Raw genomic sequence first — 15,465 nt, forward strand, 5'->3', positions numbered from 1 at the left:
TTCGTTTTATTTTTCCTGAATTGAGCATTCAGTTGCATTAGGATTCCCCTACTAAATGCTTTATGAGCACCCCATAGGGCGGCGGAGTCTGACACCGATCCCACATTATATTTAAAGAATTCAGTTATCTGGTTTTGTATAGCTGTAGCATAGGTAGGCATTTTGATAAGATATGCATTTGTTCTCCATAGAAAATGGGTCGTTTGAGAGTGTTTAGGTAGAATAGTCATACTAATTGGGGCATGATCAGTCCAAGTGATGGGTGCAATGTCAGACTCCCTCACCCGCTGCAATAACCACTTATCTGTAAAAATATAATCGATACGAGTATAGGTATTATGTACCAGGGAATGATATGTGTATTCACGATCTCCAGGATGATGGCATCTCCATACATCATAGAGATCGCTTTTATTCAAAAAAAAATTTAAGTGCACAGTTGGTTCTGGTTTTGGGATTAGAAGTGTCTAGTTCTTGTTCATGTATTGTGTTGAAGTCTCCACAAATTATTAAGGCACCTTTTCGGCATTTACCTATTTTTCTCATCAGGCCATTCAGAAAACGGGATTGCCTTTTATTAGGCGCATACACATTTACCAATGTAGTAAGTGTATTATCAATGGTACATATTAATATGAGGTATCGTCCATTGGTATCTACAATAGATTCATGCAATTGAAAATTAACTGAATGATGTATGGCAATAAGTACTCCTCTTTTTTTCTGTTGGCCTGATGCTGTAAATATGTGAGGAAAGTTCTTATGGGTGCAAGTGGGAGTAGCGCCTGTTTTGAAATAGGTTTCTTGTATACACAATATTTGACATCGCTGGGTGTTAGCCATTTGCCACATCGACGCTCTTTTTGCTGGATGGTTAAGACCATTAGTATTTAAAGATATTAACTTATACTATATACTATATACTCATAAAAGGATATTAATAAGATGGAAAAAGTAAGTACATACTAGCCTGATAATAGCTTTAAATTCTACTTCCATGTGAACAATCTGTAGTCTGAAATGACTATGAATGTCCAAAAATTTAGTGACTGAAAAGTTTTGATTCAAATTTTGTAGGTTCACAACATACCTGTCCCTTTGAATGCTATGAGTTGTGTATAGGATACTGTGAAGAAAAAAATAAAAGTAAAAGCACAAACAAAAATATAACCAAACATTAAACTTAACTTGCAGTGGTAAACATTTCAATGTATACTGGAACATTAGAATGGGGAATTAGTTCAAAGGTCAGCTGTTCCAAAGATTTAGTATCGCACGGCACGGCGGGCAAGCTGATAGATCGGTTTCCTATAGATAGGATTGTATTTTGACCGGATCTAGTCAATGAAAGCTAATGCCATTGTGGCGTAAGTTTCTCCGGATTCTTCTTAGCTCCGATAGGTGGAGTTGGTTCGGGGATAATACCCCATGCGTGAAGTAACTTAATGCCTTGTTCCACAGAAGTGATTGTATGGTAGGTGTCGTTCTTCTGTATCAGTAGTTTAGATGGTTGTTTCCAACGGTATTCAATTTTATGATTACGCAGAGCTTTTGTAATCGTGGAAAGTTGTCTTCTCATATCTAGAGTATGTTTAGACAAGTCAGCATAAATCTGGATTGTATTATATGGTTGTGGAAGTTGTCCTAGATGTCGCACTTTATATAGGATTTGTTCTTTAACATGGTAGAAGTGTACTCTAAGTAGTACACCACGTGGTATCTGTGGAGGGAGAAATGACGGTTTCGGAATCCGATGGATACGATCAATTGTGAGCTCTAAGGCTGGTATAGCTGGCAGCAAGTTGGAGAATAAGTCAGTGGCATATTTTTTAAGATCAGACTGCTGTATATTTTCAGGGATACCCCTGATTTTGAGATTGTTCTTCCTTGAGCGGTCTTCTAAATCTGCGATTTTAAATTTAAGCCACTCTTTTTCAGCTTTATTTTCTTCATGAGCATCTATTAAATTATTAATAGTATTCATGGGGGCGTGGTCGGATGAGAGAGTGAGTGAGAGGATGCCCGGGCCTCGTCTCCCTTTGTTCCCTCGTTAGAAGCCTGGATGTAATGCTCAACTTTGAGTAAGAAGCTTATACCATGCCCGTCTTATCTTATCTTCTCCTACAATAATCTGCGGTAGCTGACCGAAGAGGAGTGGTATCTACGTTCCTGAGGCTGGTGGTGGAAGATCTCGCGGCGGGTCGAGCTATCGCGAGATCCCTCTACAGTGTTTTCCGTGGAGCAGCGCAGAGCGAACAGCGCACCCGAAGGTAGCCGAAGGTAGCCGAGTGGATTCGAAGGGAAGCCACGCCGCTGGTTCGAGTCATCGCGAGACTGTACATGCAGCGTAGCGCGGCGGAGGGCTTTTTGAAACCCGCTATAAGAACGGAGACCTCGGAAGCCGGAGCAACGAAGTGAAGCACTTCAGTAGCCTGTGGCAACGGCCCAGGCTAAGCGGTAACACGGGGCGACGAGGGGGGGGGGGTGTGGAGAGAGCAACATAGCCAAAACGCAAGTGACAAGGCTTATTTGGTATGAACACTGGTAACAACCAGGACTACATGAAGTTGACATCCCCCCTCCACCTCCTTACTCGTTCCCTGATCAGTAAAACCCTAATTATTGGGTCGGATTGTTGAAGGACGGAATAAGGAAGCAAGGGATTAAAGGCACTGTATGATTTAGGCTACTTGGTATTACACGGCAACCACATTGAACCAAGGACTGTGATTACATTGATCCGGAGGTGGGTGAGCACTTGGATCAAGGGCGCTGTATTATTTGCATTGTATTGCATTGAAATCATACATAGTCTAGGGTGACTTAAGGGCCCTACCTACCTACCTACCTACCATTGATATATAACCTCCGTATTATCGCTACATCACTAGCTAAACCGCTCTTGGGGAAGACCATGCTTAGCAAAAGGGCTACGGAGGACACACTATATAGTGACGGGAATCTAAAAACCCGCGCGGGCAAAGAAAAAGCTAGCCAGGCCTCAGCGGCAGCCGCTGCAAAACTTGAACGTTATGCTCATGCAACTTCACCAACCAGGAAAAGAACACCATCAGACAGCCGGGCAAGCAAGGTCACAAGGGGCGCCCTCGGATAGGAGAAGCATTAGCCAACTAGCATCAAATCCTATCGCGTCACCTATCGGAAATAAAGCAAATAATCCAGTGCTAGCAGAGGGCACGGCAATACACAATGCAACAGGCCCAGCAATACCTCCATCATTAGGGGAAGGTGAACCTACGCTGCGTGACATATTGGCTGCAGTCAATGAATGTAAAGACTCTATCCGTGGCCTGGATAATCAGCTATCTAGCATTAAGATGGATTTACACTCCATGGGTCAATTGTTGAGCAATACCGTGGAGAGAACCACAGCACTTGTGGAAAGACTAAGCACGATTGAGGATGAGTTTCAGCCACTTCAGCAAAAAATAATTGGGCTACAGAAGCAGATTACTAGCCAGTCATCAAAATTAGATGAAATAGAGAACAGAAATCGCAGGAACAACATACGCTTGATTGGACTACCAGAGGGGAGTGAGGGCTCTAACCCTATAGCCTTCTTGGAAAACTGGTTCAGAGAACTTCTGGGGGATGACTCTTTTACAGCACTCTTTGCTATAGAAAGGGCACATAGAGTGCCAATTAGAGCTAGGCCACTAGAGGGCCGCACTAGGCCGCTGATACTGAAATTTATGAACTATAATGACCGAATTATTCTGATGCGAAGGGTCAGAGAATTAAGGGACATCCTCTACAAGGGGACTAGAGTGTCATTCTACCCGGATTTCTCACCAGACCTACAGAAGCAGAGGGCAGAATTTATCCCTATTAAGCGAACCCTTCAAGAACATAATATAGCTTATGCTTTGTTATACCCGGCCCGACTACGTATGACCGCCCTGGGTTCAACCCTTTTCTTTAGTACCCCAAATGAGGTTAGGCGGTGGCTGGAACACAAAGGGGACCTTTAGTGTTTTCCAGTGCTACTGGGTTTGACCAGCTGGGGATCCCTCTTGGTCCCCCCTTCCTCCTGCCTCTTCTTCCCCTCTCGTTTTTTTTTTTTTTTTTTTCTCTTTCTCTTTTTTTATTTTTTCCTTCTCCAGGATTAAGTTGAGACCTATATGAAGTAGCAATTAATTAAATCGGATTGAATGCACAAACAGAACCACAAGCCTAGAAGCGGTATTTTATGTAATCTGGGACACTGTTATATGGATAGTAAATATGAGATTGACACGAAGGAAAAATGACACTGTATGCACATTATAAGCACAAATGGATTTATAGACTAGAGTTGGAGTATTTAGTAATTTATGGGATACTAGGGACACTAACGTGATATTTATTAGATAGGTGGGGGCTATGTTTGGCCCCCTCCTCCTCCCCCCCTTTTTTTTTTTTTGTTTTCTTTTTTCTCACTATATTCGGGTGAAATGAATAATAGCGTAACTAGTTTAGTACGTGTATAGGATCTAGGAGATAAGAAGCACTAAATATCGCCATTCGGTGAAATAGTATAACTTGCTGTTGTTTTGAAATTAGGGTTTATGTAGGTTGAAATAGTGAAGGAGGTTTATGGATGGGTTACCTGCTAGAGATTTTCTCAATGCAGGTCCCCTCCTTCTCCTCCTCTTCTTTTTTTTTTCTTTTTTTTTTTTTTTTCTTGCTGTTTGAGGAGATGGGCTTAACCGAACGATGGGTCTAGATTGTGCTGGGTAAATACCAGGTGTGGAAACAGATAAGACGGGTTTCCAGGTGTAATAGAGGGGTGGGGAGGCGGGGTAGGGCGCCCTGGGTTCTTGGGTGAATGTATAAGAGGGCCACTGTAGAGACCCCTAGGGGATGCCCTGATGGGAAGAGGAGTGGGGGTTGGGGGGAGGGGGGAGGGCGCCGGGTGAGTAGGGGTGGGAGGGGGGGGAGGGAGGGATGGGGGGAACTTCGAGCACACACTGTGGGTATGGGGGGCTGAGGGGGAGTATGGGGGGGAGGGGGGAGGGGGCCTGTCGTGGGAGGACGAGTCTCCCTCCCCCTCTCCCCCCCTGCCCCCAATTAACTTGGCAACTACCAAGGTCTATGAATAGTGTAAGTATTATTTCATGGAATGTGAGCGGGCTGGGAGATTTAAAGAAAAGAGCAGCGGTCATGACAGAAACAGAGAGAGGAGGCCCTGGCTTACTCTTCTTACAAGAGACGCATCTAACCCCCAGCACAGCACCACAGTTAAACAATCGGAAATTCCAGACTTATTACCACTCCTTCCATACATCATATTCAAGAGGTGTGAGCATTTTAGTTAGGAAGGGCACGGATTTCCTGTGTAAAGAGTCCTCTATTGATGAGGAGGGGAGATTCGTCTTTCTATATGGTCTCATGAGAGGGCAACACTATATTCTAGCCAACATCTACATCCCCCCGCCCTTTAAGCTGGAGGTTATGTTTAAACTGTTGGTGTTTTGCCTAGATAAGCCGGGAGTCCCGTGGATAGTATTAGGTGACTTTAATGAAACACTAGATGGGAGCCTGGATAGGTTTCCCAAACCCGACGGGGCTAGAGCAGGGCGATTGCAGGGATTTTTGGCCGAAATAGGATTGTGCGACCTATGGCGAACGCGACACCCTCAGGAGAGACAATACTCCTGCTTTTCTAGGACCTATCATACACTATCAAGAATTGACATGGTCTTGGGCAATAAAGAGGCAGCAGAGGTGGTACAGGAAATAGAATATGGGGCAAGGGGGGTTTCAGATCATTCCCCCCTGTCCATGACCGTGACCCTGGGAACTAGAACAGGCTTAGGGGAGTGGAGGATAAACCCTGGCTGGTTGGAGTTAATGGATAGTTCTAGCCCCTTCCTAGATAAGATAGGGGAATATACTCAAATAAACAAGGGCTCAGCTTCACCCGGAATGGTCTGGGACTCCCTAAAAGCCTATATTAGAGGCATACTAATTCAACAAATTGCAATAATTAAAAGGAAAGCCCGAGAATAGGAGTCAGTAATACGAAATAGAGTTGCTCTGGCGGAGAGGGCATATATAGAAGCTCCATCCCCTGTAAGTCAGAAGGCGTGGCTTGATAGCCAACAAGTTTATAAAATGTCCCTTTTAAAAAAGTCAGAGAATAGGCGAATATTTCAACGCCAGCACTATTTTGGCGAAGGAGAGAGGGTGGGACGAGCCCTCTCCCTTTTGGTCCAAACCAATAGCTCTCCTACAACAGTCCAGGTGATTAAGTCACCAAATGGCGATCTCATTTCTAGTCCCTCTGCAATCATGGGAGTACTCCATGACTATTATAACGACTTATATAAATCAGCATCGCAGGGTCAAGGCAGTCCCGCCACTGACTTTTTACTCCAAGCAGCAATCCCAACATTACCAGAACAGGACAAATTGAGTCTTGTAAAATCTATTTATTGAATAGATCATAACATACAGCAGAAACAGCAGGTACATAGTATGTGTTACAAACAAGCCAGTACAATCTCAGTAGAAATTCTATTAAAACAACAGTACAAATTATTAAGAAATTCTAGCATATTTCTTCTCTTTGGAGATACAAAGGTTTCCACATCTCACTCCGTTTGATCTGTGACCAGGTCCAAGAAGGTAGCGACCGGAGTGTTCCATACAATGTTATATGAATGCATTGGAAGAATACCCTAACTGTTCTACTAATTGGTTGCTGTACCTCTAAATTGCGCTATCGTAAGTGTCTGGAATGCTACGTCTAATATATGATGTCCAGCATCAAAACATAGGGGGAAGGAGGGGGGGGGGGTGGAAAAGGAAAAGGGAGGGTAGGTGCACATTAGTATGTTAAGAATATTGCCTAAACCGATCATAACCTGTGGTGACCATAAAAGCGTCAAATAGCAACGACCTTCCGATTAATTCTTTAATCAACCATATACCGTTTATAATCATCTGTTGTTTGGAAGTGTTTCCAACATGCCCAGGTGTTAGTGAACTTAGGTGATGTGTCAAGGATTCGATGCGTGAGTTCTTCCATGTCCATTATTCTGTTTACTCTACGTAGCCAATCCTTGACACAGGGGGTCGTAGTTGATTTCCAATAAACTGGAATGCACATCCTGGCTGCATTGACTAAGTGTATTATAGCTGACTTCCTGTAATGGCGCTGAGACAAGGTCGTATGATGAAGTAAGTATTGGGCCGGTGTGAAATCTAGTGTGAAAGTCGTTATGGTAAAGATAAATTGGTGGATCGTCTGCCAGTATAAACGAAGTGCTGAGCATTCCCACCAGATGTGCAGGAAGGTTCCATTAGCTGTACCACATCTCCAGCATGCTGAAGGAACCGAAGGGTAGAAGGAATGCAGGATATCAGGGGTCCTATACCATCGGGAATAGAGCTTAAAACCATTTTCCTGTACTGATACATTCCTAGAACCTTTGTGAACATTTATTAGTATCCGTTCCCAATCGTCGTGTGTTAGGTCTATACCCGTGTCTGTCACCCATTTAGTGCGTAGTGATGTCACGGAATCGTTCGTAGTAGGAAAGAAAGCAGTGTAGAGTTCAGAAACTAGATGTCTCTGTGGAGTTGTTTTAGTGCAAAGTTGTTCAAACAGGGTCAGGTCCCTGCACCACGTAGTGGCTGGAGACTTCTGGAGTAAAAAATGTCGTATTTGTAAGAAATTAAAGAATGGTATCTTTCTGTCCGGGAATCTAGTCAGTAGAGTTTGGAATGTAATCATTCTACCGTTGTCGAAGAAGGATCCTGCTCGAACGTAATCTCTGGTTATATCGTCAGTGGAAAATGGTGCTTGAAAACCAGGGGTGAAGTCCGGATTGTGCTCTAAGGAGGTGAGCGGGCCATGTGTGGAGGATATTTTGGTACTCCGGCAAACTGTTTTCCATGTATTTAGTGTGGTGCTAATCAAAGGGTGATCTGAGATCGCTGTCTGTATTGGGGCTGTGCCTATCCAAGGAAGTAAATGTATCGGTGCTTGTACAAATGCCTCTTCGATCGTCACCCAAGCTTTGTTTCGTCTATGTATGTGCCAATCCACGATTCTGGTCAATTGACATGCCCAGTGATATTTGCGTATGTCCGGGATTCCCAGACCCCCCCGTAATTTGGGAAGAGTCAGGGTCTCCCATTTGATGCGAGCTTTTTTGTTAGCCCATACGAATTGGGAGCAGAGAGTTTTGAACGTCGCGAAAAAAGTGGGGGGAAGTGTGATTGGAATCGTTTGTAGAAGATATAAGAACCGTGGGAGAATGTTCATTTTAAGAATCGCTGCTCTCCCAAACCACGAAATAGTAGGTATTTTCCAATTTAGCAAATCAGTCCGAACAGAATTAAGTAGTGGTAAATAGTTGCGAGGATAAAGGTCTGTTAGTTTGGTCGGTAATTGAATTCCCAAATATGTGATAGCATGCTTTTCCCAGCCAAAGGGGAAGTTTGTCTGGCAGTGTGTCAGTACGTCGTCGGGTAGAGTGATGTTGAGGGCCTTCGATTTATGGAAGTTAATTTGCAGGTTTGCTATTGTCTTAAATTGAGCAAAGTCCTTGAGTAAATTGGGTAGGGTGATAAGTGGGTCTGTGAGAAATAAAAGGATATCGTCCGCGTATGCAGCTATTTTATAAGTCTCATCCCGAATTCGGATTCCCTTGACATTGATGTTCGTGCGGAGTTTGTGGAGTAAGGGTTCAATCGTTAAAATGAACAGAATCGGGGATAGTGGGCAACCCTGCCTCGTGCCGTTGGACAGGGAGAAGGCGTCCGACAAATGCCCATTAACTTTAATTCTGGCTGTGGGGGAAGAGTACAGTGCCGTAATATATTGTAAGGTACGTTCTTTAAAACCCATTTTCCTAAGGGTGGCCAGCATGTAATCCCAAGCCACTCGGTCGAACGCCTTCTCCGCGTCCAACGATAAAAAGAAGCCCGGACTGTGGGAAGCCGATAGCCATTTATGGACATTGATCGCTTTCAGCGTGTTGTCGCGCGCTTCACGGCCCGGAACGAAACCTACTTGGTCCAGGGAAACCAGGGAGGGCAAGAAGGGGAGAATACGATTCGCAATGACTTTCGCGTAGAGCTTCATATCTACATTTATCAACGAAATCGGTCTATAATTAGGGACCAAAGCGCCGTCTTTCCCTGGTTTCGGGATCATTGTAATGTGTGCCTCATGGAGATCTACGTGAAGCGACGGGGAGTCAGGAAGTTTATTAAATAGTTCAGTAACGTGCGGTATAAGTAAGTCCGAAAAGGTTTTGTAATATACAGTGGGGAAGCCATCTGGGCCCGGGCTTTTGCCCGGTTTTAGCTGTTTAAGGGCGGTCAGTATTTCTACGGGCGAAATTGGCTTCTACAAGTCTGTGGCAAGATCGTCGGAGATATTCCCCGGGCAGTTCTCGGCTAGAAAGTCTGTTATCTGTTGAGTTCTGTCGTGTTGTGTGGTAGTCGAGGAATGTCTAGGGAGATTGTAAAGATTTGAGTAGAATTTTTTAAATTGTTCCACTATGCCAGATGGAGAAGAAATCTTTAGACCTTGCGGATCTAGGATGTGATGAATCGTGGACATTGCTTTTCGTAGTTGGATTGCTCTGGCTAAAAATTTCCCTGATTTGTTGCCAAATTCATAATAATTGCGTTGCATAAGGGTATACTTCCTCCTGATTGGAATGTTAAGTTCCTCCAGGAGGTCTAGTCTGGCCTGTTGTAATGTGTGGAGCGTGTTTTCCGCTAGTGTTCGTTTGTGCGACAATTCTAACGAGTGGATGGTCTTCGACAATTTATCGAGTCTGGCCTCCCTATCCTTCCGTCTCTTAGCTGCAAGGGAGATCAGTTCTCCCCGAATCACGCATTTATGAGCTGCCCATCTTGTTATAGGATGGATTTCAGTGGAGGCGTTATCCGTAAAGTAGTTCGTTAGGCTAGTAGAGATAGAACGCACTACTTCCGAATCGCTGAGCAAAGAACCGTCCAACCGCCAAATATATGGTTTGGCTGTTCTGATCGGGAAGGACAGGGTGATCGAGACTGGATTATGGTCAAAGAGCACCATAGGTTCGATGGAAGCAACAAGTAAACAGTCTAAGTCTGCCTGAGAGAGGAAAAAGTAGTCGATCCTCGAATATTTGTTATGAGGGGGTGAATAATAGGTGAAGTCTCTGGCGGTCGGATATAACGTTCGCCACGTATCGTGAAGTGTCAGTACGGTCAGTTGGGATTTTATAGCCCTCAGCGCACTGTATTTCAAGGAGGAGGTACCGTTCGAGGAATCTAAGGTGGGAGTCAAGGCTGCATTGAAGTCTCCTCCGACCACCAGAGTGCCCTGATAAAAGGCGGTGAGTTGCAACATCGTGGAGTTGAAGAACGGGACATGATGCTGGTTGGGGGCGTAAATGTTGGCTAAAGTAATAGTTTTGCAATATAATTCTCCTCTCAGAAAAACATAGCGTGCTTCCGTATCCAACAACGAGTCTTGCACCTGAAAGGGGCAATTCTTAGATATAAGAATCGATACTCCCTTAGATTTTGCTAATGGGTTAGTAGCATGAAACACTGTTGGATAAAGGGAGGACCGCAAGTTAGGTATTTTCTCAGATCTAAAATGGGTTTCCTGAAGAAACACTATATCCGCCTTAGTTTTACGTAAAAGTCGAAACAATTGCGATCTTTTTTCCGGCGTGTTAAGGCCTTTCACATTAAGCGAATACAGTTTAACCTGAGAATTTGGGATAAGAGATTGTCGTTTGTGCATGGTGCAAGGTCACCCTCGTGTCGTAGTGCAAATGGTCGTATAACAGGTCGTACAAATTAGAAGTGTCCTAGAAGAAGAGAGGGAAAGGGGAGGGGAAGAGCGAGGTATGTGAATAGGGATAACGGGAAACAGGGATAAACCCTTAGGCGTTCACCTTGAGGATAGAGGACCAGCCTCTCCCTCAGAGCGAAAACGTCCGGGAAGTGTACGGCGATCGCGCGGACAGTGTCCGGTATATAACAGGACACCGCCGTACGATCAGCCGCAGCGGGGTTGTACCAAGTCTCTCGGTAAGGGTGGATACGTTAGATTTCAGATGCGACCGCGATCCGGTCCAATGATAAAAAAAAAAAACATACAAAGGCTCTATCAAAGGAAGCGGACTGGCGCAACCTCTTTTTCGTTCAAGCGAAGGCTGTCTAGTTTATATAGCCTATTTCGCCCAGCTAGCTGAGAGGAAGTACCACATGCTTACAATGCAGGGAGGACAGACCTATTAGTTGTAGGCCATAGTCACTACATAAAGTGTATACAAAGGAATAGAGGTGGACAGGAGGATCCTATAATACTCATATACATCACTCGTATTAGCGCCCTGTTGTCAATAATTAACTAGTGCAAAGACCCCATCTTCGGATCTTAGTAAAGGAGAATCGGGACCGTGCATGGTGTGGAGGAAAGAGTTCCTCGAGGTACACGAGAGGTACGAGCACATTTCAGCGTAGGCCCATCCCGTCTCCCCGAGCGCGCCCCTCGATGGAGTTGGCGAGCACGGGGGGACGAGCAGAACCAGGCCACCCACGTCAGCAATCTAAAACCCTCATTGGTCCCTAAAATTGGGGTCAACATCAACTAGACGTACGGGCGTCTATTCAACATTAGGATAACTACAAAGAATGTGACAGTGTGAGCGGCAACCCTCCCACCTTATATCATGCAATATAAACCTTGCAATCAGCATAAACACAACATTTCACGAATATAAGGTAGGGTTCAGCAGTTCAGTTCATCCGATTGTATCTTAACTGTAGGGAGGTAGTAAGTCTAACATCATCGTATTTCTAACTACATGTAAAAACATACGGTCTGAGATGACTTTTCCGTGAACTCGTGGCTAACGAAGAAACCTGTCTATACTAAACTTTAAACCTATAGGCTACGGGGGCCAATTCCAGATCCGACGTTGGCTACCTAGGAAAGAGTCAGGCCGGTTCTGGATTGGTATAAGCTAACTAGGCAGCCCGTAGAGGCATACAACCGAAGGCTTAAGTCTCCGAAGAGGGGGTATTTCACCCAAAAGAACTGGACTTAGCTGAAGAGTCTCACTCCTGGGGAACGATCCCGGTGATGATCAGCCTCTCGCCTGGCACGGCCAGATCGCGGGGAATCCGTAGGACTGCGTTCGGGACGGGAGTCTCTTCTGGAGCGATAGGATCGACTTCTTGACTCCGATCTACGCCGTCGGTGCCTACTGCGCTGAGTATCCATTGGTTCGGTGCGGTCCCTTTCCCTGCTGGGTTGTCGGTAAGTGTGAAAAGCAGCGTACCAATTGGGGACATCAACCAAGGGAATCTCCAGGGCGTCGCAGAAAGAAGGAAGTTCCTCCGGGACTCTTAGCAGGGCAGTTCGGCCACGATAGGTGGCCGCTAGACCGAACGGGAACTTCCACTTGTATGGAATGCCTTTCGCCCGTAGTACGTCAAGAAGTGGTCGCAGGTCCCTGCGATGTTGTAGGGTAATGCCCGATAAGTCTTGATAGATGTGGATCGTAGCGCTCCCTAGAGAGATTTGAATCCTATTTCTGGCCTTTCATAGTATTTCTTCTTTCAGCCTATAATCTACCAGGCAGCAGACAACATCCCGTGGGGGATCTGTATCTCGGCCTTTGGGTCGTAGAGCTCTGTGAATTCTTTCGAAGGCCACCGGAGTACGAGCCGGTCTGTCCAAAAGATCGTTGAATAGATCCATGACTGTCGTCTCCAGTTGATCCGAGTCCACCGACTCGGGGAGGCCGCGCACCCGAATATTGTGCCTTCTCCCTCTATTGTCCAGATCTTCCTGGTGACGTTGGAGGTCTCTCAATTGTAGCGTGTGAGTGTCTATTTTGTGGGTGACTTTGCGAAGGACCGTTTCGTGGTGTGTCGTGCGGTGCTCCACTTCCACTACTCTGTCAGCAATGGCGCGCAAATCCAGCCGGAGATCCGCTATGGCGGCAGTAAGGGTCTCTTTAATGTCCGTCGCCACCGATCTTAGATCCATGAGACTCGGGTGTTGTTGGAGGGCGTGTAGTGAGACCTCCTGGCCCGGGACAGCTTCACTGAGTGGCGTGGGTGATTGTGCGGAGGCTGGGGCCTGCGATGAAGTGTGGCGGGAAGACGCCATATTGTCTCTCTGTGAGCGGAACAGCTCCGGAAGAGTTTGGCTAATGTTGCCGCGCTGTCGCCTCGGGGATCGGGAACAGGAGGCAGATGATGTTCTTGAGGCGGTTCCCATAATCTTCGAGGTATTTAAGAGTATAGATAAGCTTCCTTAACGGCTATAGGACCGGATCGCGGCAGGAGCTCAGCTCTCAAGCGTCCATTCCGTCCCGAGGTTAGGCCACGCCCCACAAATTGAGTCTTGACCTACCACTCACGTTGGAGGAGTTAAAAAAGCAGTAGCCGCAATGCCTAATTATAAATCCCCAGGCCCAGATGGGTTGCCAGCAGAAATATACAAGCGCTACGGTGAAGTGCTTCTGCCGGAACTCTTGGAAACATTGAACCATGCATTCGAGGAGGGTGAACTTCCCCCCTCGATGCTGGAAGCCAATATAATTTTAATACTCAAGGAGGGGAAGGATCAACAGGAGGTCTCATCATATCGGCCAATATCTCTGTTGTGCTCAGATATTAAAATCCTAGCCAAGGCCTTAGCAACCCGCCTAAATAAATACATCCACAAACTAATACATCCAGACCAGTCGGGTTTTATTCCGGGCAGGTCAACTAGCACTAACACCAGAAGAGTCTTCCTAAATATCCAAACACCCAGGGACAACGATGGGTCGGGAGCTATCCTGGCCTTGGATGCGACTAAGGCTTTCAAAAGTCCCATTCCAGGCTATCTGTGGGGAGTGTTGGAGAGGTTTGGCTTTGGCCCTCATTTTATCCAATGGATAAAACTACTATACAATAGGCCCAGGGCAAAAATCAAGATGGGAACTGAGTTTTCCGAGGTTTTCCAGCTGGAGAGAGGTACAAGACAGGGGTGCCCACTGTCTCCCCTCTTGTTTGTACTAGCCATGGAGCCCCTGGCTGTCCTGGCCAGATCAAGCCCGGACATCCGGGGATTCCAGCGCGGAGTAGAGGAAGATAAAATTGCCCTGTTCGCGGATGATGTCCTGTTCTTTATTGGAGACGTGGATTCAACCCTGAACAGGGTAGTGCAGATGATGGGGGAGTTTGGTCAACAATCTGGTCTTGTAATTAACTGGAGCAAATCAGCTCTTCTGCCGCAAACCAGATCTGGGGTCCAATGGGCATCACCGACGGTTATTGGTCTAGAGATAGTGCCTAGACTGAAGTACCTAGGTATTTGGATCTCTGGGGAAGTGAACCAGTATCTTAATGAGAACTTAGTACCACTACTAACAAAATTGAAGCAGAAACTTAATAGGTGGTGTGGTCTCCCTCTCTCCGTGGCGGGACGCTGCAATTTAATAAAAATGATCTGGCAGCCCCAAATATTGTATATCCTAGATAACTCCCCAATCTGGATTAACCAGAAATGGTTCCAAAAAATGGATTCCCTTATCCGACACCTAATCTGGAAAAAGGGACATGCCCGGATCGGGCTTCAGACGATGCAGCTTCCCGTAGCGGAGGGAGGATTGGCCATACCCCATCTGAGAGCATATTTCTTAGCGGCCCAACTCCAGCACTTAGAGGGGGCAGGGCTCCAAGAGGGAGGGCCGCCAAACCATAAATTGATGATGGTTGGGACACCCCACAAGTTACTGGTTGAAGCCTTGGAGGCTAACTCATTTGCCCATAGATGCCCTACTAACATACTAATGAGGAAGGTGTGGCATAAGGTAAAGCAAAGTATGGGATATGTGGGAGTAACTATCTATACGCCCTTATGGAATAACCGATGTCTATGCGAACTAAATAATATAGATAGATCTCTAGAATGGGGCAGGCAGGGCATCAATAGGTTGGTGCAATTATACGAAGGGAATGCAATGAAAACCTTTGAAACCCTTAGACAGGAATTCGATGTCTCTAATAAGACGTTCTATAAATATTTACAGCTGAGGCATGGTATTCAAGCTCAATATGGATCGCTTGAGATTGAAAGGACTGAAATCCCCCTGCTACAGGGACTTATGGATCATAGGCAAGAAAAAGGCCAGATCTCCAGATTATATACAAAGATTAGGGGTAGGATCCTGAAGGGAGAGGGCCTAGATAAAAGCAGGAGGGGGTGGATAGGAGATGTGGGCTTGATTACTCAGGAACAATGGGACAAGATTCTTGCACAGGGGAGATTGGTCTCTATATCCCCATCGCAGCGGATATCACACCTGTTTCTTATACATAGGGTATATTACACTCCCCAGAAATTGTGGAAAATGGGTAGGAAACCCAGTGATAGCTGCCCCAGATGTGGGGCATTGGGGGACCTTCTTCATATGGTATGGAAATGCCCAAAACTGTATG

Source organism: Lithobates pipiens, unplaced genomic scaffold, assembly GCF_037356315.1.
Source record: "Lithobates pipiens isolate NorthernLeopardFrog02 unplaced genomic scaffold, aLitPip1_a1.2 Scaffold_18, whole genome shotgun sequence".
Classification (NCBI taxonomy): domain Eukaryota; kingdom Metazoa; phylum Chordata; class Amphibia; order Anura; family Ranidae; genus Lithobates; species Lithobates pipiens.